Source organism: Globicephala melas, chromosome 14, assembly GCF_963455315.2.
Source record: "Globicephala melas chromosome 14, mGloMel1.2, whole genome shotgun sequence".
In the NCBI taxonomy this organism is placed as follows: Eukaryota; Metazoa; Chordata; class Mammalia; order Artiodactyla; family Delphinidae; genus Globicephala; species Globicephala melas.
Window position 1 is genome coordinate 50,264,059 of NC_083327.1, and position 21,101 is coordinate 50,285,159.

The 21,101-nt window shown below is 36.6% G+C and overlaps 1 protein-coding gene across 3 annotated transcripts in view; it reads left to right on the top strand.

Moving 5' to 3' along the window:
• Positions 1-21,101, top strand: part of PKIB (cAMP-dependent protein kinase inhibitor beta) — a 102,256-nt gene that overhangs the window by 7,007 nt on the left and 74,148 nt on the right. For all 3 annotated transcript variants that reach the window (XM_030853558.3, XM_060283818.2, XM_030853559.3), the window contains exon 2: positions 16,740-16,833. The gene's annotated coding sequence lies outside the window, so the exon portion shown is untranslated. The remainder of the gene's footprint in view (positions 1-16,739; positions 16,834-21,101) is intronic.

Genomic DNA, 21,101 nt, shown 5'->3' on the forward strand with positions numbered 1-21,101 from the left:
GAATGTTCCCAAATTTGGTTGTATAAACAGTACTATAGTAGACAACTCTGTTTGTGATCTTTATACACTGTACATGGCTGTTTTATTAATCTCTTTGAATAGACTTCTAGACATGGACTTGCTAGGTCAGTGGATATTCACTTGTTAACCATTTTTGACACATTTTGCAAAATTTCTTTCCAGGAAGCCTGCAGCAATTTATACTCAAAATTTTTACCAACATACTAATACTGTTTAAAAATTTTAAATTTAGAAATCAGTAGGAAAAGATACCTCATATTTGTATTTCTTTGATTGCTAATGAGGCCGAATATTTTTAGTTAGTCAGTATGTTTATTGGATATTTTGGATTTAGTTTTACGAATTGCTTTTTAGTATTCTTTGCCTGTTTTTAATCCTTTTTTGTTTGTTTCAAGAGCTTTTTATTCATTAGGATGTTAACTCTTTGTATGTCTGTTATGTTGCAATGTTTTAATCAGTTTCGTTTGTTTGCCATTAACTATTTTAGGGAGCATTGCTTTGTAAAATCCTTAAATTTTGTGGATGTGAAAGCTGTCAATTTCTTCTCGCATAGTTTCTGAGAAGGACTTTCCCCTTTAAACATATTCATCTATGTTTTTAATAGTACTGTTGATGTCTTTTTTAATTTAAAGTTTTAATCCTTTAGAAGTTATTTTAGTAGGGGATGAAGTAGGTAATCTAATTTTATTATTAACATTTTTTAATCACTAGTCTTGTCTCAAATTCGTTTGTTCTGTCATTGATTCCTTCCCCACTGATTTGAAATAGCATCCCATGCCCCTGCACCTCCTTGGAGCCCACCTCGTTATAACTGGCCCTATCATCCTGAAGTCCCACAGAACTCCCTCTCACATGCCTTCCTGGCCACCATTCCTACACATGACTGCAGGCTCTTCAATTGCCTCCTTAAACTTCCTTGACCCACGTTTGTCACTCACCACCTCATCCCAGGAGGAAAAGGAATTCCACATCCCACATCATAGCTGCTAGCTCTTTCTAAATTCCCATGTTACCAGTTTTGGAACATGTAATTGTATTAGCCTTGAAAAACAGTTAATTTTCTAATGCTTCAAATCTCTGTTTTTATCGTTTGTCTGCTCATTTCTCCTCTCTGCCTTGAAACTTTGTTATGCTTTGTGCTGCCTCTCCCTGACCTAATCTCTGCTTTTTATTCTTCCTTCAAAACCATTCTGTCATGCCCTCTGGAACACCTGCTCAGTCCCAGTAAACTCCTCTTAACCTCCACTTTTTTCTCTAGCCCTGAATCTTGACTCTCCCAGGGGTATCCCACTTCCCCGTGAGTCCTTCCTGTTGGAGACTGCTGATTACTCCATAGGTCATGAATCTCAGGGTAGGGAGGTGGGACACATGCCCTCCATACACCCTCCCACCTGTAGACCATTGTTTCTCTACACTCTTATACTCATTCCTGTTCCTTTGAGCCATCTGGCTATGCTATCAACTACCTTTGCTCATTCCTGTGATCTGCTCACCACCTGAACAAACCCCTCCTTCAATGAACACTCCAGCAACAGTGTACAGTCATCTTCTCCCACCTGTCTCCTGTCCTCAATCTGGGTGACTTCATGTCTACACCCAACACCACAGCCTCTCAGTTTGTGACCTCCACAGTTTCAAGCGGTAGTCTTCTCTTTTACTTCCTTTCACCCAGCCCCTTCTGTAGTCACAACCTGGATTTATCATATGAAATTGTTCCTTCCTAAAATCTCAAATTCTGAAACTCTCTGGGCATAGCATCCTATATTTGTTTTTTTTTTTTTACACCAATCCAAAGATTCACACCTACACTTGTCCTTTGGCTTCATTGGGATGGCCGATTCTTTGATCCATCTATTTTTTACTCTCCATGCTCTGATTGCTTGGAGTAAGATGTTTCTCAGTGGATTGCACGTTTCCAATTAGTACAAGTCAGTGGAGAATCTAAGAATTCTGTGTGCTTACCACACTCTCCCCTACAAGTACAGCAACCTCAGAGCCTCACCACCACCTGCCTTGAGTCCTCTGTGACCTAATGACCCCTTATCTTCTTGTTTATGCAAATCACTGCAAGAATCTCTGTGCTCCCAAATAGCATGGCAACTATCCTGGTTTTTCTGGGACTGAGAGGTTTCCCAGGATGATATGTGGAGTAAGTCCTTGACTAAAAGACTCCACACTTTTGAAATTCCTTATTTTCTTTTTTTACATATTACCTGTCTTCATCATCACTTTCAAACCGCAAGCTGCTACTTCATCTGATGTATGTAATAGCTCTTACTGTTCACTCTCTTTATGACCTTTTGAATCTGTTGTGGGTTGAGAAAGTCAGATACCTGAGTGCATTAGTTAGGAATGTTACAGTTGCTCATGACAGCAAATCCACTTCAAATTGGCTTAAGGAGAATGGGAGAATTTATCAGATTTATGTAACCCAGCTTTCAGTCACGGCTTGATCTAGAGCTCACATTATTTTGTAAGGACCCTATTCCCTTCTACTTCTTGGCTCTACTCTCTTTCAACTTGGCTTCATTCTCAAGCTCTGCTTGGTGACAAAATTGCTATCAACAGCTCCAGGCCTAACTCCTCAAGTTTAAATTCAAAGAGAAAAAAGTGTCTTCACTTAGTAGCTTTGGCACCAGCCCTAAGGTGGACTAACTTGCACCACAAACCCAGTCTTTAAGCATTTGCTGGGTTGGAAAAACGTAATAATAAGCCTGTTGAGGCAGGTTTGTGTCACGTATCACTTCTGAGCCACTGTGGCTCAGGGCACTTAGAGCTTGGATATGTCAGGTCTGAGTCTCAACTTCATTCTCGGAAACAACGAATCACATGCAGTGACTATAGGAGGAAAGGCTTCTCAAGGGGAAATGGATGTTGGGCAGGCAAAATTTTTACTATCCTCTAAATTGGTGACAAGAGGTTAAAAACAAACCAGAGGCATAAACAGGCTCTGATTAAATCTGTAGGACTGGCTTATAAGTAAAGACCGTGAATATTATTAGTGTATAGGTTTTACGACATAGGTTTTATGACATTTATTTTGACTGAACAACATTTGTTAATATCCTGACTCTTGACTGTTGTCTTTGTAGTTAAGTTGCAAAATAAGTAAGATTTGTATAAATAAATTTTGTGTATTATAATCCTCTTTAATCATCATTAATGAATTTTATTTTAAATTCTACCTGTACAAATAATAATTTGAAGATTATTAATATATAAGAAAGAAGAGAATATTTCTCTCTTACATAACTATTTTTGCAGCTAATATTTATGAAAACGTATCAACACATGATTTGGATGATAATAGTAGAGAAAAATAACTAAGCTAGAAATTAGAAAGCTTTGTTGTAAGGCCAACGCAGCTTTTAATTAGTCATGTGACCCTGAAGAAGTCTCTTAATCTCTTGAGATTTCAGTTTTTGTCAACATGATTACACCAATATGAATGGTGCGATTTCAGTTCATCATGAGATCAATACAGTGAAAAAAATACCTGTATTATTCTAAACAGAGCCTATAATTCCATATTTTAGTGCTATATGTACCCATTGATATTCAGGTTCTTTTCTGTGGTTGGTTATAGATATTCCTTACTTAAGTTTTTAATGAATTTTAGAACTCAGTACATGCATCTCTGAGATGAATAGTTAACTAAATTCAAATAAACATCTATTAAAAAGCACCCTCCTGGGTTCAGCTACTGTGTTTAGTGATATATTGCAAAGTGGAATGAGACTCCATCTTTTTTTAAGAAGTTTAGGATTCTATCTGTTTGGGGGAGGTAAGAGAAAATAATATACATACCTTTCCTGCTAGGCAGACATTTAATAGGACATTTCTGTCCTAATACTAGGACAGAACTAAAAAAAAGCTGTGGGGTTTCAAAGAAGAAGAAGATAAATTTTGAAATTAATCAGAAAGACTTTAAAGGCAATGTAGTAATTGGGATGGTCCTTGAAGGACTGATAAAATTTCAATGCGTCGACGAAGCATTCCTGATTGAGAGGACAGCATGAATAAAGGTACAAATACAGAAAAGAGTGAGACAGAGCTGTGTAGAATTTTAGGGGCTGGGTGGAAAGATACATTGAGGCTGTAGTGAAGAATCTTAAGTGCTGGGATGAAAACTTTGGACTTAAATTTGTAGCTAATTTTTTTTTTTTTTTTTTGCGGTACTCGGGCCTCTCACTGCTGTGGCCTCTCCCGTTGCAGAGCACAGGCTCCGGACGCGCAGGCTCAGCGGCCTTGGCTCACGGGCCTAGCCGCTCCGCGGCATGTGGGATCTTCCCGGACCAGGGCGCAAACCCGTGTCCCCTGCATTGGCAGGTGGACTCTCAACCACTGCGCCACCAGGGAAGCCCCGGTAGCTAATTTTTATCCTTGAAAGTAGTAGAGAGTCATATAATCTATGACTATGAATAAAAATTTATTTTGACAGGTTGTTTATATGTAGGTAAATACAAGAGTTGTATACATTTTACAAAAGAAACCAGTTAGAGAAGAAATGGTTATTAGCAGAATCTGTTAAAACAATACTAAAGAATTTTGGTTTATGGCCAATTCAATATAATGGCAAGTGGTTGTCCAACATAGGTAGCATATTTTTAAGTTGTATCAATAGCAGTATCTTATCCAGAGCAAAGGAAGTGACGGCCCAACTCTGTTCTTCCGTGGCCAAATTGTTCGGGATATTTTACTCCTACAAATAAATACACACACACGAACATTGATCAGGATGGTCTGTTATTGCAGAAGTGATGGAAGGAATAGTTGTAAAATGGAGATATTTCACTAGGAGAAATGAACACCTGGGAAAGTGGGCATGGAAATGTAGTATAACATGATGTATAAAGAAAGAGAAAAACAAGCACAAGCTTTGGAGTTAGAGCTCAGCTCTGCTCCTAATGAGCTGTGCTGTTTTGGGTAAGTTGCTTATCCTTTTGTAAACTGTTTCCTTTCCCACTCTCCTTCCCCTTAACCCCTCCCCCTTTCTCCTCCTCTTCATCTACTTCTTTTTTGTAGAATAAAGATGATACTATTTACCTGCAGTTTTATTTTTTGATTAATGATTGTCAAGTACCCAGCACGTTTCCTGGCATCCAGTACGCCTCCATTACTTGTGACTATTATGTTTATTTGAAGGACGGTCTTACATATATAGGAGTTTAGACTGGTCCTGTGGGGTACCTGCAGAAAGATTTAGGACTGTTGGAGAGAGAAATGTTTTTGCTTCAAAATAAAAAAGATGTTATAAAGGTTAAGTTCCAATAAAAAAAGTAATGGTATGTCTAAGTATGGTAGCACTTTTTGAGTTCAGTGGTCGTGGTATGCTAGAGCCAAGGTGATGTATATTTTTTACATGAAAGTAATCTTTTCCTCAGCATCTAGGAGGGAATCCCCTAGAGTAGGGCTTCTCACGCTTTTCCACCAAAGAACTCCCAGAAATCTAGAGGCATAACTCACAGTGCTCCATAGAAAAGTACAAAGTTTCTTTGACATTTCATATTCATCTTACATATTTGTATACATTATGCACTCTATAATGTGTTCATTTTGTTTTGGTATAAAAACATGCTTTAAATATATACTGTCAATAAGACTCCTTTGATAAACAAAGTTTATCTTGTGGTTGTGCGTACATTCTAGTATTTCCAAGGGTGCAGGTTTCCTAGTTTTGATGAAGCACAGACTTAGGGGTATTTAGAACCACAAGCTTGTAATAGACTAAGAATTCCCTCTCAGCTTAACACAGATAAGCTAAAAATTTAGATGTCCGTTGATTAGAGTTTGGATTGCATGGATTATTTTAGACAATCACGTTACTGCTAATATCAGAAATTTGGCAGTATCTTAGATAACACATATGTGAACCTAAGAAGTTGTAGAAAAAGCATAAAAGCATTGTTATATTTGAAAATGGAGGCCTATATCTTTAGCTACTGAAGTGGTGAAGTAAGAGGTTGAGTGGCTTCATGCTGTTACTCTTGGCTGCTGCATTTGTGGGCTTTTGTGTGTTGTTTGCTCATGTTCCTTTTTTTTTTTTAAAATTAGTGCTTTGCAGGAGACAGATGTTGAGTAAGTGCTGTTTTGTGAAGTATTTCTTAGGAGGTTTTTAAAATTAGAATAGCTTTTTCTTGCTTTCTATTTAGCTCTAAAATTTTTGGTTTCTTTTCTGCTCTCTTCCCTACTTTACTTGTACCAAGATTCCTGCAAAAACTGCTTTAAGAGTTGCTAATCTGAATGGGAAATTATCTTCCCTGAGACCAGCTCCAGACCACCTTTTAGTGATTTGGTTACCTGACCATGTAGCTCCCTTGAATTTCATGTTATTATGATTATAATAAAGGGGACACAGGGGCTTCCCTGGTGGCGCAGTGGTTGAGGGTCCGCCTGCCGATGCAGGGGACACGGGTTCGTGCCCCGGTCCGGGAAGATCCCACATGCCGCGGAGCGGCTGGGCCTGTGAGCCATGCCCGCTCAGCCTGCGCATCTGGAGCCTGTGCTCCACAACGGGAGGGGCCACAAAAGTGAGAGGCCCGCGTACCGCAAAAAAAAAAAAGGGACACAGGAAATCTGATTATTTTAGCCATATTACTGGATGGATTGGATCACTGCAGAGGTATCTACTTATTTGCTCTCAATGATTCATCATAATTTAGGAAGAGGACCAGCCCAGAAGTCAGGAGATTAAGTTTTTGTTTTGATTTGAATTGCTTTATTACCCATCCCTGGTTAATTAAGAGGTTAATAATGCCCACTCCTCATCTATTTTACAATTTTGCCTAGGAGTTTTGTTCTCTAATCATTAATAAAGCCATAGTGTAAACAGCTTCTTAATGCAAAGGAATATGCCAGGCACCAAGGAGACCAAGTTGAACAGAGCAAGGTCCTAGCCCTTGAAGGACATGAGATTAATGTTGAGTAAGTAAATTACTGTGAAACAGTGTGACTAATGCCGCTATAGCAGTGTGAATCAGGTAGAAGATGCTCAGAGATGGTTATAAGAAATTCTAAAACCAGGGACAGTGTCTCAGAGGAGGTGATGTTATTGCTAGATCTTGAAAGATAACCACTAGTTTGCCAGGCAAAGAGGAATATGTCCTAGGAAGAGGAAAGAGGCTTAAAATGTGTGATGTATTTAGGGAACTATAATTAGATCAGTATATTGGACAGCTGCGGATATGGGTGGAAATTCAAAGGGAAGTAGATTCAGAAGTGCCTTGCATTTCACGGTAAATTGCTTGGACTTGACTGAAGGTTTTGAATAAGTGGAGCAGTAGAATCGTATTTGTACCGTGGTAGACTGGCTGTGAGTCCACGTCTCTTGGAGCACACATCTCTTTTTCCACAACAAAGAGGAAAGTGACAGTAGAGGAGACGGGAGCAAGGCTGGACTCATGTTTCCATGTGTGGGTAAGTTTTTAGGTTGGTTGACTGGGTTGTTGCCCTTGTCCTAAAAGGTAGGTCAGCTAACGGATGGAAAAATATGCCTAATTTCTATTTGTTAAAAGTCTAGAACTAAGAAGACATAAATGTGGGTTAAACTATAGATAAGAATTGAAGATCTTTCCTAGAAATTGCTATACCTAGAGTTATGTGTTAAGCTATTTAAGGAACAGTCTTACCATAAAAGTAAGTGGTTTAATATGTTTTCCCCATTTTGGGGGGTCTGTTAACAGAAAGTATGTAAATAGTAAAATTCTTTGAAATTAAGAAAGGTTTGAAAGTCATATTTTAAACGTGATTAAAAAAAGAATGGCCTCCTTTATGTATGTGTGTGGGATTTTTTTAATAGACTTTTTTTGGCCACAGATTTTGACTCTGATGCATTAGTTTTCTGTCAGCTTCTCTAAAGATTCAAGGGTAGAGTTTAAATTAAGGATACTGTCAAGAGTACCCTTCAGGGTAGGAACTAACTCTGCTCTGATTTTTTAGTTGGAGAGCATCCCGAGAAATGTGTTAGATTATGTAACTAGTCACTTAGGGCCCTTGGCCTCCTGTTAACCTGGCCCTCTTGAGAGGCAGTGCCTGGGAGCAGCTGGGTCAGGCTCAGTGCTGTTGCCTAGTAGTCCAAGAGGAGCAGTCATAATGGGTTGTTGCTGAGCAACCAGGGGGCTGGTGGTGTCCCATTGTCCCCCATGGAGTTGTATAGTCGTGGTGGGCCCATCTCCATGGGAGAAGCAGTACAGCCTGGCAGAGGGCCAAGCCTCCCTCAGAGGCACAAGCGTTGTTAGCAGTAAGTGTCTGACCTTAGAATCAAAGATGATAACTTAAGTTCTATGAACATGAAAGCAATTTATGGAATTACTGATGTAAATTTAATTAAACATGAACTTAGAGCAAGGTAGGTAGCTGTGGCAGCCAGAGTTCTTTTTTCAAATACTCTCATTCCAGTTCCTTTCTCCTTCAGGCATAGTTGCAAGGTAAGTTTTCTGGGTCAATGGAAAGTAATTTTTCTTTATGCCTCATGGAATATGTAACTTTCCCTATTAACAAGGAAATATTTATATTTGAGAAAAACCAACAAGCTAAACTCCGATCTGGTCAAGTGGGCCTGCATGGCAGAGTATTTGACTCAATATCAATGCAAGAACTTGCTACTAATATTTGAGATACTGCTTTGAGTTTTCTCTCTGTTGTAGAAGATTCACCAGGACCACATCTTACTTTATTTTTTAGTATTTAACATAGCCCATAAATGACTCTTCAGGAGAGTGGATAAAATGTCAAAACTAATCAGCTCTTGTAAGAAGGGTAAGTTCTTCTTTTAGGATTTAAAGTTGCCCATATTAAGTAAACCTTCTCCTGGAGATCCAGAAACATATTTTAATGGCCAAAATTGAGCTCTTTCAATATTTTGGAGTAACACACAGCTGCATGAAAGGCTAAAGTGTGAAGCAGAGGAATGAACATCCATCACAGAGAAATAACACTGGCCAGCTAGATAGAAGTGCTGTAATCTTTTCTTATCTCCCTCTCTCCCTATTTTTTCATTCAGTATTTCTGGCCTTGTGCTGTAACTGTTTGCCTGTAAAGGTTTCAGGAAGCAGGGCTTTGGGTACAAAGTGGGAGGTTTCTTTGTTGGCATTGGGGTCTGCGCTCTTTGAGGGACCTATATTCTTTTTGAAAAAAATACTTGAAAACTTAAAAATTCCTCATAAGAATTGCACACAGATTTTTGTTTTACACATGTACATGCACACACACTGTGTCTAAGCCATTCAATTAGAGTACAACTGAGATAGTATATCAACAGTAAGAAAATTTAAATGTTTTTTAAGATGCCTTATTTTTAAAGCTACTTAATATTTAAATGTGAACTTTTTATTGTTTTTATCATATATATCATTCATATCATTCATATCATAAGCGTTCTATTTATCTTTGTTATATAAGAGTATTAATAAATCGAAACCATATTAAGCACAGTATGTGCCAGGTACTGTTCTATACAAATTAAATTTAGTATGTCATTTAACTCCTCAACAACTGTATACGAGAGGTACTATTATTATGGATATTTTACATGTGGAGAAGTCTAGACCTGCCCAGAAAGGTCAAGTAACCAGGCCAGATGTATACACTAAAGATTTATAATCAGAAAGTCTGTCTGCAGAAACTCTGCTTCTCAATCATTATGCTATACTTTGAGCACCATATTATTTCATGAGGGCAACATGAAACGGTATTCACAACAAACTTGTTTTTAGGTTATAATGATATAATGAGAGAATGAAAAAGAGAGTGAAAACTATGAAATCTTTTACTAAACAAAGTCTGTTTAATTTATTCTTTGGGTCTATAGTCCGCAGCCAGAAACCTTTTAAATCAAAGTTTTTTATATCCATCCAAATTCTATGAATTTGCAAAATAAATTCAGTAGGCATTTAGCACTGAGGTTGTTTCTCTTCAGGATGAGATGTTAGGTATATTTTCTTTGGTATATGAGATGTGAAGGAAGAGGAAATGGTTAAAAGAAAAAATAGAGGAAATGAATAAGTGAATTGTTTTTGATCAATTCTCCAAAAAAGTCATGTTTCTTAGAGCTCTGAGATACAAGGCATCAAGGAATTGCTGTTTAGTCATGAGAAAAATAATACAGGTGAAAAGTTGTATGTAAAACTAGGTCAAGAGTCCAGGAATATTGTGAAGCAATGATGCCTAGTGGATCACGCAGGCTTTCTAGTCAGAGCTGAACTTGCACCCTGCCTCTGTGACTTATTAGCTGTGTGACCTTAGGGAGGTATCTCACCATCTTTAAGCTTTGAAAAAAGTCCATTTTTCTTTTTTTTTTTTTTAAAACAAAGATTAACTGTGATTAAGTGGAATAAAATGCAAAGCGTCTAGCAAGGCTCATGACACAGAACAGGTGTTTATTGAATGCTAAAATCTTTTTTTCTCCTCTCCCAGCAGCAGCAAAAACAAAGTAAAAAGAGGGTTATCCTAGGGACCTAAAAGGTCAAGGGAGTTTCATAGTGGGATTGTGGGGTCAAAGCTGGTCAACATTTTAAAGACTCTTGGTCAACTTTGCCAAGTTGTTATGTAAAAGCAATATTACAGTTCAAGCATTACATTTTTAATTATTAGAAAACCTAATTTTTTAACATCTTTATTAGAGTGTAATTGCTTTACAATGGTGTATTAGTTTATGCCGTATAACAAAGTGTATCAGCTATACATAAACATATATCCCCATATCTCCTCCCTCTTGCATCTCCCTCTCTCCCACCCTCCCTATCCCACCACTCTAGGTGGTCACAAAGCAGGGAGCTGATCTCCCTGTGCTATGCTGCTGCTTCCCACTAGCTATCTATTTTACGTTTGGTAGTGTATATATGTCCATGCAACTCTCTCTCTTTGCCCCAGCTTACCCTTTCACCTCCCTGTATCCTCAAGTCCATTCTCTAGTAGGTCTGTGTCTTTATTCCTGTCTTGCCACTAGGTTCTTCATGACCATTTTCTTTCTTTTTTATTTTTTTAGAGTCCATATACATATGTTAGCATACGGTATTTGTTTTTCTCTTTTTGACTTACTTCACTCTGTATGGCAGACTCTAGGTCCATCCACCTCACTACAAATAACTCAATTTCGTTTCTTTTTATGGCTGAGTAATATTCCATTGTATATATGTGCCACATCTTCTTTATCCATTCATCTGTTAATGGACACTTAGGTTGCTTCCATGTCTGGCTATTGTAAATAGAGCTGCAATGAATATTTTGGTACGTGACTCTTTTTGAATTATGATTTTCTCAGGGTATATGCCCAATACTGGGATTGCTGGGTCGTATGGTAGTTCTATTTTTTAGTTTTTTAAGGAACCTCCATACTGTTCTCCATAGTGGCTGTATCAATTTACATTCCCACCAACAGTGCAAGAGGGTTCCCTTTTCTCCACACCCTCTCCAGCATTTATTGTTTGTAGATTTTTTGATGATGGCCATTCTGACTGGTGTGAGATGATATCTCATTGTAGTTTTGATTTACATTTCTCTAATGATTAATGATGTTGAGCATTCTTCCATGTGTTTGTTGGCAATCTGTATATGTTCTTTGGAGGAATGTCTATTTAGGTCTTCTGCCCATTTTTGGAAGAGGGTACTTTCCTCAACATAATAAAGGCCATATATGACAAACCCACAGCCAACATTATCCTCAATGGTGAAAAACTGAAACCATTTCCACTAAGATCAGGAACAAGACAAGGTTGCCCACTCTTACCACTATTATTCAACATAGTTTTGGAAGTTTTAACCACAGCAATCAGAGAAGAAAAAGAAATAAAAGGAATCCAAATTGGAAAAGAAGAAGTAAAGCCGTCACTGTTTGCAGATGACATGATACTATACGTAAAGAATCCTAAAGATGCTACCAGAAAACTACTAGAGCTAATCAGTGAAGTAGCAGGATACAAAATTAATGCACAGAAATCTCTTGCATTCCTGTACACTACTGATGAAAAATCTGAAAGTGAAATTAAGAAAACACTCCCATTTACCACTGCAACAAAAAGAATAAAATATCTAGGAATAAACCTACCTAAGGAGACAAAAGACCTGTATGCAGAAAATTATAAGACACTGATGAAAGAAATTAAAGATGAAACAAATAGATGGAGAGATATACCATGTTCTTGGATTGGAAGAATCACCATTGTGAAAATGACTCTACTACCCAAAGCAATCTACAGATTCAATGCGATCCCTATCAAACTACACTGGCATTTTTCACAGAACTAGAACAAAAAATTTCACAATTTGTATGAAAACACAAAAGACCCCGAATAGCCAAAGCAATCTTGAGAAAGAAAAACGGAGCTGGAGCAATCAGGCTCCCAGACTTCAGACTATACTACAAAGCTACAGTAATCAAGACAGTATGGTACTGGCACAAAAACAGAAATATATATCAATGGAACAGGATAGAAAGCCCAGAGATAAACCCACGCACATATGGTCACCTTATCTTTGATAAAGGAGGCAAGAATATACAGTGGGGAAAAGACAGCCTCATCAATAAGTGGTGCTGGGAAAACTTTACAGCTACATGTAAAAGAATGAAATTAGAACACTCCATAACACCATACACAAAAATAAACTCAAAATGGATTAAAGACCTAAATGTAAGGCCAGACACTATAAAACTGTTAGAGGAAAACATAGGCAGAACACTCTTTGAGAGCAAGATCCTTTTTGACCCACCTCCTAGAGAAATGGAAATAAAAACAAAAATAAACAAATGGGACCTAATGAAACTTAAAAGCTTTTGCACAGCAAAGGAAACCGTAAACAAGATGAAAAGACAACCCTCAGAATGGGAGAAAATATTTGCCAATGAAGCAACTGACAAAGGATTAATCTCCAAGATTTGCAAGCAGCTCATGCAGCTCAATATCAAAAAACAAGAAAACCTGATTTTACTTTGCCTATGGTTATGGTATTGACTTGAATCTTAGGAGACAGACAGGATGTTTAACTATTAGTATTAAATGAATCTGAAACATGATTGTATTTCTGATTCTTAGTCATCTTCATCAGTTCCTCTTAATTCATTCTTCAGCTACTGAGGCTTCATTCAAAAAATTTTTTTAATTAATAATTTTAGATAAATTAGAGATATGGCACTTAGATAGATTTCTGATTTTGGTCATTTTTGTATATTTCTTATCGCCTGCTCTAGCTGTAACCCTCTGTCCCCTGAAACAGGGTCTTTGTTTTCTCTGTGGCATCTACCACATGGTAGGTAATAATATTTGCTGAAAGATGGAAGGGATAAAACAGGTTATTTGCAATTTTATGTATATACAATAGCTATTAAAGCTTTTGAAAATGTAGCAGTTGCCAAGGATCTGGTTAGTAGGTTAGCTTAAAAGCTATCACAATTATAGAAATCAAGCATATACAAATCAATCAAGTAGGAAAAAATAGAGGATACTAATCTAAGGGTCAGAAGAGGGAAATTTAAGTATAAGTAAATAAAGGAATTTGAAGAGAATAATGCTAATTTTGTTGTGACCACTTTTATAAATACATGAATTTTCCATATTTTCACAAAGGTATAAGTTCATGGTATAAGTTCATCTTTTTAGAACTACATGTAGCAAGAATAAGTGTAAAATATTTGCAACTCTTCCTTTTAAAGTTATTCTATACCTTTTGCTCATGCAAGTAAAGATGTATGAATTTTCCATTCAATAATCACTAATTGAGTACCTACAATATATTGTGCCAAGTGCTGTAGATGGATGAATAAAAAATTGCCATTTGAGATGTTCACCGCCTGCTAGGGGAGACTGACACACACAGAGCTGTCATGTGAAGTCAACCGTGATAAGTGCATCAGAGAGTTATGAACAAAGTGATTTAGGGGCAGGGGTTACGACTCACACCAAACTTGTGCAGTTCCAAAGAGCTTTACAAAAGCAGCAACCTTTGAGTTGGGCTTTTAAGGATGGCCCAGAGCCTACTAGTGAGAGCACAGGGGGATGATATGCATTCTGGTTGGAAGAAATAGGAAGTTTTTAATATGGCCTATTTGTGCAATTCTTTTGGTATTTGTTGCTAGCCCCATGTGGCCAAGGGGTTCAAACCAGCACATTTTATCACATCTTGTACAAAGTCTAATCAGTAAGTATTGGTTTTTGAGTATCTGGATGAATGAATGAACAAACTTACCTTCTTAATATGGGACAATAATTTCAAATTAAAAAAATTATACTTCAGTGAGGGTTGTGTTTCTTTACTTGATTATACCTATGCAGTTCAAAGGAGAATTTAAACTTTGTGAACTTTGATTAACATTCCTCTCACCGGATTTTAAGAAAACACAGCTGTGGACTTTATTCCTACCATTCTCTTCTTCCCCTTCTGCACTTAATTTCTACACTTTCATTGGTCTGTTTAGATGCATGAGTTCAAATATATGCCTTTGGTGGGGTTTTTTTAGTCTAAAATAAAACCTACTTAAACGGAGGCTACAGTCCTGCTTATATGTGGAGTGATATTCAGGTTGATATTTTTTATTTCCTCTTTAGAAGCAAAATGAACTCATCCTGTTGTACACATTATACATTCTCCAATTAAAAACCTACAATACAGTGATAGGGAATGGGCTTGTATTTCCTATTGCAAAGTGTCCAGTGATATCTGGAGGATTCAGCTGGGTTTTAAAGAGATTGTATTAACATTTGTGCCATAAGTGACAGTTGAGTTATTTTAATTAAATGGCAGTTTCAGCCAATTAAGATTTCTCATTGTTTTGAGTCCCTTTTCCTTTTCTTCCTCTTTTTGATTTCAGTATGTCTTGGGAATCCAAATATGCTAGAGTATGATTCCTTTGGTATTTTATTATTCCTTTGCAAGCCAAAACAAAACTCTTGAGACCATCACACTCCCAAAAGGAAGCTGTAAGTCTTGGGAGTGTGATCACAGCTACCTTTCTAGGACCCCCAAACTGAGTCTAGTGTTAAACACAAGAAACACATTTTTTGCTTTTGTAGTACTTCAGGAAGAGTAATAAAATAACATTGCATATGTGTATTTTATTGTATGTGATCTTTCTTGATTCCCAAAACAACGTGGAGAGATAAGCAGGGTAAATATTTCCATCCCATTTGATAAGCAAGGCTCTGTCATTTACCTACAAAAAAGATGATTCCTCAAAGTCAACAGCTGATACAGGGATAAGCTGGAACTAGAACTGAGTTCAGTGCTTCTCCCTCTGTGTTACAAGCCCTGAGGACTTTCTTTTACTGGCTTACTTGTAAGCTATAAGGAAATGTGGGAAGCAGAGGAAAGAACAGTAATGAAATTATTTACAGATGAACTTGAAAGATGGCTAACATGCTATTGGCATTTGGAGAAAAAGACTTTTTTTGAGAATCATGGTGAAATACTTCTACCACGTATAATTCCTGGGTTTTATACCAATCACAAGTTCAGTTATTATCCCAAAGTGAGTGGTGGGCTGTAGAATATGGACTGGAAGGGTTGTTTCTCAAACCAGGGAGACTAGTGAGAGATATCATAATCTCTGTAAGAATTGATGGGATGGAGGCAGGTGTGGGTGAGGAGGGTGGAATTTGATGGTGCCTGTGGGAATGGAATTGGAAGGAAGAGTGAGTTCAAGGACAATTTTGAGCCTGGAATAGACAGAATTTGGTGGTTTATTAGATAGAAAGGAGAGAAGAAAACAGCAACCAGCACTAGACTCTGTCCTGCTCTGAATAACCCTAGTAAAGTTAGCACATACAAGCATAGGAATATTGACATTCCTGGTTTCACGCTTTATAGAAAAAGGAACAGATGATTTCCATAACAGGAAAGAAACATGGCTCTCTCATCTAGGACAACTAAGCATTTGTTATGTGTCTGCTCAAATATATAGACTGCCTGAGTTAAAGGGAGCCTGGTTTACCCAGCGATCGGTTGTAGCCACCTCTTCAGGAGTATATATGGAAATGACTCAGTTGGTTTCTGTATTATTAGTTTTAAAGTGGGGGCTTTTGATATAGAAATATCTAAAAGGATAGGAACAGGAAAACCATGCGAGTGCATCAGATGCCTATTCATAGCAAAATTTCAAGTTACCTTTTGATGCTGAGGCATTATATGTGGGCCAGGTTTTATTGGGTGGATTTTCTCTTCCAGAGTTCCAATCTCCATATTATATAATTGAGGAAAACAATGTCCTTGCTCCTTGGCATTGAAATTCAAAAGCAGGGATTTATGGCTTTTCAAGTCACACATCTGAGAAAGGCTGTCACTCAGCTAGTGAAACTATTTTCAATGGAAAGTTGAAAAGCTGAAGAAAAAAATATATTTTGCTATACTGTTGATTTTACTATTTAGTAGGTATGTCTCTGACCGCCTGTGTTACACAGTCTTGGGGCAAAACACAAGAAAGATTGATCAGAATACAATTGGTGGGTTTGAAAAGGGAACAAAATAATAAGAGGAAACACACTCCTCATTTATGAGACTGCTGAGCTGCTTACTCAAGGAAATTTATCCTGCTCCTGTTATAAATCTGAAACGTATAAAAGAAATCAGGATGAGGAATGAAAAAATAACAATGAACATTGTTTTAAAATTGTGTCTCATTTTGTCATTAAATTGGATGTTGTTGCTCAAGGAACCATCTGTTCTTTCCTGAAAGAGACAAGGAAGGAGGATGTTTATCTTAATACATCTTTTTTTCCCTTTGTTTCCTTCAGGGGTCATGGTATACTGAAAAAGCACTCGAGAAATCTGGGGGGAGCTGGAAACTATCAAGTTATTGAGGCCACACAGGGGGCAGAAGAGACAGAGGTGGGTACACTTTTGATCCATCAATCCTGCTATTGAGGGTGTCCCTGAAAATATCTTTGTTGTTATAAAGCCAGAGGACACCAAGGAAAAGGTATAAAGTGGGAGTTTTTTATTTTAGAAAACAGATCAATATGGTTAAATGGAAGCTTGATAGAGTCTATTGTTAATGTCAAATTAATAGCATGCATGCCAAGAACTTGAGCTAGGCATTTCCATCCTGTGTCTGCCAGGGGCCAGTGGTTAGTACAGAGACTGAGCTTGGTTTGATATTTACATTCTTAGCTGAGCTTATTTAAATAGTTCTCCGCGGAGGCAGCTAGCCCACCAAAATAATGTTTTAAATTTATATCCTTTAAAACAGAAGAAAAGCTTATAGTATTACCGATCAGATCCTATAAACTTACTACTCACCTAATACGGATCTCCTTAGAGACCATAGTGACAGCTTTGTTATCAATACATACCAGTAAATAGTCTTGATGACACTGACTGGTGGACATAAATCTCTAATGCTTTTTTGAGAAACGGTTTTCTGTGTGCTGCTGTTGTATTTGAGGCCCCTCCAGCCCCTCAGGACTGTGTTTTCCCACTCAGAGTGAGAGATTTGCTCCCCTGTTGCAGTGAAGATGGCAAATCAGAGACCATGGAGTAAACCTCAGCCTGTGGGAAGCCTCCTCCCGCTCTTGGATTCCCATGAGAACAAAGCTCCAAGGGAACAGGAAAGAGTGGAAGACGTTACATTTGGTTTAGGCTCATTGCCTGGTTTTCTGAAAACCAGTACAGTTTTCCTATTAACCCATTGCGATTTCATTTAGACAATGGCAGTGGGTTCATTTTCTTGTTATCTGAGCATTTTACTACTTTCTTGTCAACTTTTTAAGTTTGTGTCAGTGGAGAATAACATGTTTTAATTGAAATCTACCTTTTATTATGAACTAATGTCATGAAAAAATTGTATCAAAAAGCATTTATATTTCTATATAAACAATTGAAATCTCCATACTAAGAAAAACCAGCACGTACATTTGTAAACATTAATTTTGTATTTAAAGAAAATTAAGACTAACATAAAATAATTGAGTCTTTATTGTGAGTGGAGTGGATAGTGCTTTATAAATATGATCTCATGTAATCCTCACGATAACTGTGTGGGAAAAGTAAAGAAGGCATAGTTATTCCCTGTGACAAAAGTGTACCTTGCCAAGTGCACACATTTAGCTAGTGGGTGGTGAAATTAGGATTTGAGCCAGATTTTGTCTGATGCTTAAGCCTATGTCCTTGACCAGCTTGGATAGGGAGATTCGGCAGGAGCTAAAATACTCTGTTTAGATGAGCAAAGTATCTTGTTTTCATCAGGTATTTATAATCGATGGTTGAAAATATACATTTTTAAGGAACATATTATCCCATACTCTATGAACTTTACAAAAGAGATGAAACATTTTTCTGATTCATTTAATGAAAAGCACTTAACTAAAAAAACAGTTAACTAAAAAACAAAAAAATTAAAAACACTAAAAAAAGTAGCACAAAAAAGAAAATCACAAAAATTCACACAAAAATTCACTGAAATACTAAATACAGGAATGTAGAAATCAACAAAATAGAATAATACAAGAAAATCGTGTTTATTCTAGAAATGTACACGTGCTTCAATATTGAGAAATTTATTATAATTTCATAGTCATAGACTAAAGGATAAAACTGCTATTTTTACCTCCTAATAGATTTCAAATGACATTTGATAAAATGTAACTATATTTCTTTTAAGAACATGCATATATACAACATAGTAATTTAGGTATAGAGAGATATTTTTAAATTGTGAAAAAACAGAAAAACCGTAGACACTTACTACATGCCCTATTTCATCACTTATAGTTAACATCATTCTATAAATTCTAGCCAATGCAATAAAATTTTTTAAATGATTAACGTTTTAAAATTTCTTAATATATATACTAGAAACTGTTCTAAATACTTTACAAATATTAATTCATTTAATCTTCATAACAATCCTAGGGAATATTGACTACTATAATTCTCATTTTACAAATGAGGAAGTTGAGGCCCAGAGAAGCTAAGTAACTTGGCCAAGGTCACATAGCTAATAAGTGGTAGAAATGAATAAGCACTCAAGTGGCTTAACTCATGAATCTTTAATTTTAAATCCTATCATATGCTGTCTCTCAAAGTTCACAATTATTAGAAAAGAGATGACATCTTTTCTCCTTAAAAAAAGTGTGTGTATATATATATATATATACACACACACACACACATATATGTGTGTGTGTGTGTGTGTGTGTGTGTTTATATGAATTTACTACAAATCCCAAGAAAATCAACTGGAGAACTATTAGAATAAGAGACTTCAGTTAAGTGGTCATACAAAAGATAAATGTGTATAAATCAATCGACTTTTCTATGAGAGCTACAAATAGAAAACATGATGAAAAAATCCCATATCTATGAGTAAGCTATAATAGAAATGTACAAGACTTAAATGAAGAAAATAACATTTTGTTGAGAAACACAAAATAAGATTAGCAGTAATGGAGATTGGTATTGTATTCCTGGATGAGAATAATAAATAATGTAATGATGTTAGCTTCCCCAAATTAATTTATAAAGTTAATGCAATTCCATATAGAACCACAAAGAGATTTTTAGGGAGAGATTGGCAAAATGATTATTAAAATTCATCTGGAGGAATGAACAGACTGGGAAAAGCAAATTTTTGAAAAAGAATAATAATGAAGAAAGAACTTATAATTCCAAGTATTAAAACATATTATAAAATTACTATTACTAAGGCAGTATGTTACTTTTTACTAAAATAGAGACTTAGGAGAGGCTAAATCATCTTGAAAATTCCCCAAATAGACTTAAGCATATAAGGGTAACATATAATAAACACAGAATTTCATGTTGGTGGAGAAGGTATTATTACAAGAATACAATTCAAATAATTAGTTATTGTTAGGAAAAATTGTAAAGTTAAATCTTTTATTTATACAAAATACAGATAAATATCAGATTAATTGAAGAAGAAGAATGAGATATAACTGAAAAATAGGTGAATAATTTATAATCTTGTCTAATATGACATCAAAGGCAAAAACCATAATTAAAGATTGATAGACTTGACTATGAGACATATTAAAACTTTTTTACATAAAAATAGAAAGGAGACTCAAGCAGCATGCCTAGCACTGTGTTTGAAAATTCTTTTCTTGATTTTTTTTGGGTTAGAATTAATAAATCAGCAAGTTCTGACTAATATTCTAAATACACTACTGTTTGAAGGCTTAAAAAAGGGAAGCCCATTCTGGGATACTGTGCTATAGACACAGAGCAAATTTCAAAGATGGAATTCTAGAGAAGACCAAATAATGACATGGAAGTCAGGATTGTTCCATCTAAAAAGGTCAGCTGAATTTGAATTATAGTATCCAAGAGAGTAAAGGATTTCAACTAGATAGTTTTATAATTCATACAAGTATATATAAAGAAATATAAACATATATATAAAGAAAGGTGGTCATTGACAGTTTAGCACTAATTGTTAGTGATCAAAATAGCTGCCATTTAATGTTCATAGTGTTTGCAAAACGCATTTTCTCATTCCTTCATTCAGTATTTATTGAGCACTTGCCCCATTTACTCTGTGCCAGTTGTGAGCACTGAGGGTGCAGAACTGAGGATACTTTGCGATTCCCCGGGGTTTGTAAACTGCAGGATCTAGAGATACAGAGAAAAATTGACTACAGGACCATGAGGAGACCCAAGGAGGGTCACATCAAGAGTGGCTGACGTTTAATGCTTTGGGAAAGTCCTCAGGGATGACATGCTAACTTTCTTCAATTATATGAGGAATATCATCTGTATGATTGAAAAGGCAAAACTAGGTTGAGTGGATGGGAATCAGAGAAAGACATATTTTTATTTAATTAAAGGAATGGCTGTCTGAAATTATAACAGGCTACCTCTGGTACCTGAGATAGTTCCAGAAGCTTGGTACCACTAGGAAGGAAAGTAGCACAAGGAATTAATACATGAAATGGTGAGGGGCTGTGGATGGAGAGTTGGTGATTAACTCATCTCTGAAGATAAAATGTTCTTGGATCTGTTATTGAGATCGTTGATGTGGGAAGGGCTCCCTTGAAGACAACACAATGAGGGGCTCTAGGGAGTCAGGCCCACCAGCGTTCCACTTAACTCTTAGACTCAAAGTTTTAGTAATCCATGTTCTGTGTTTTATTAGT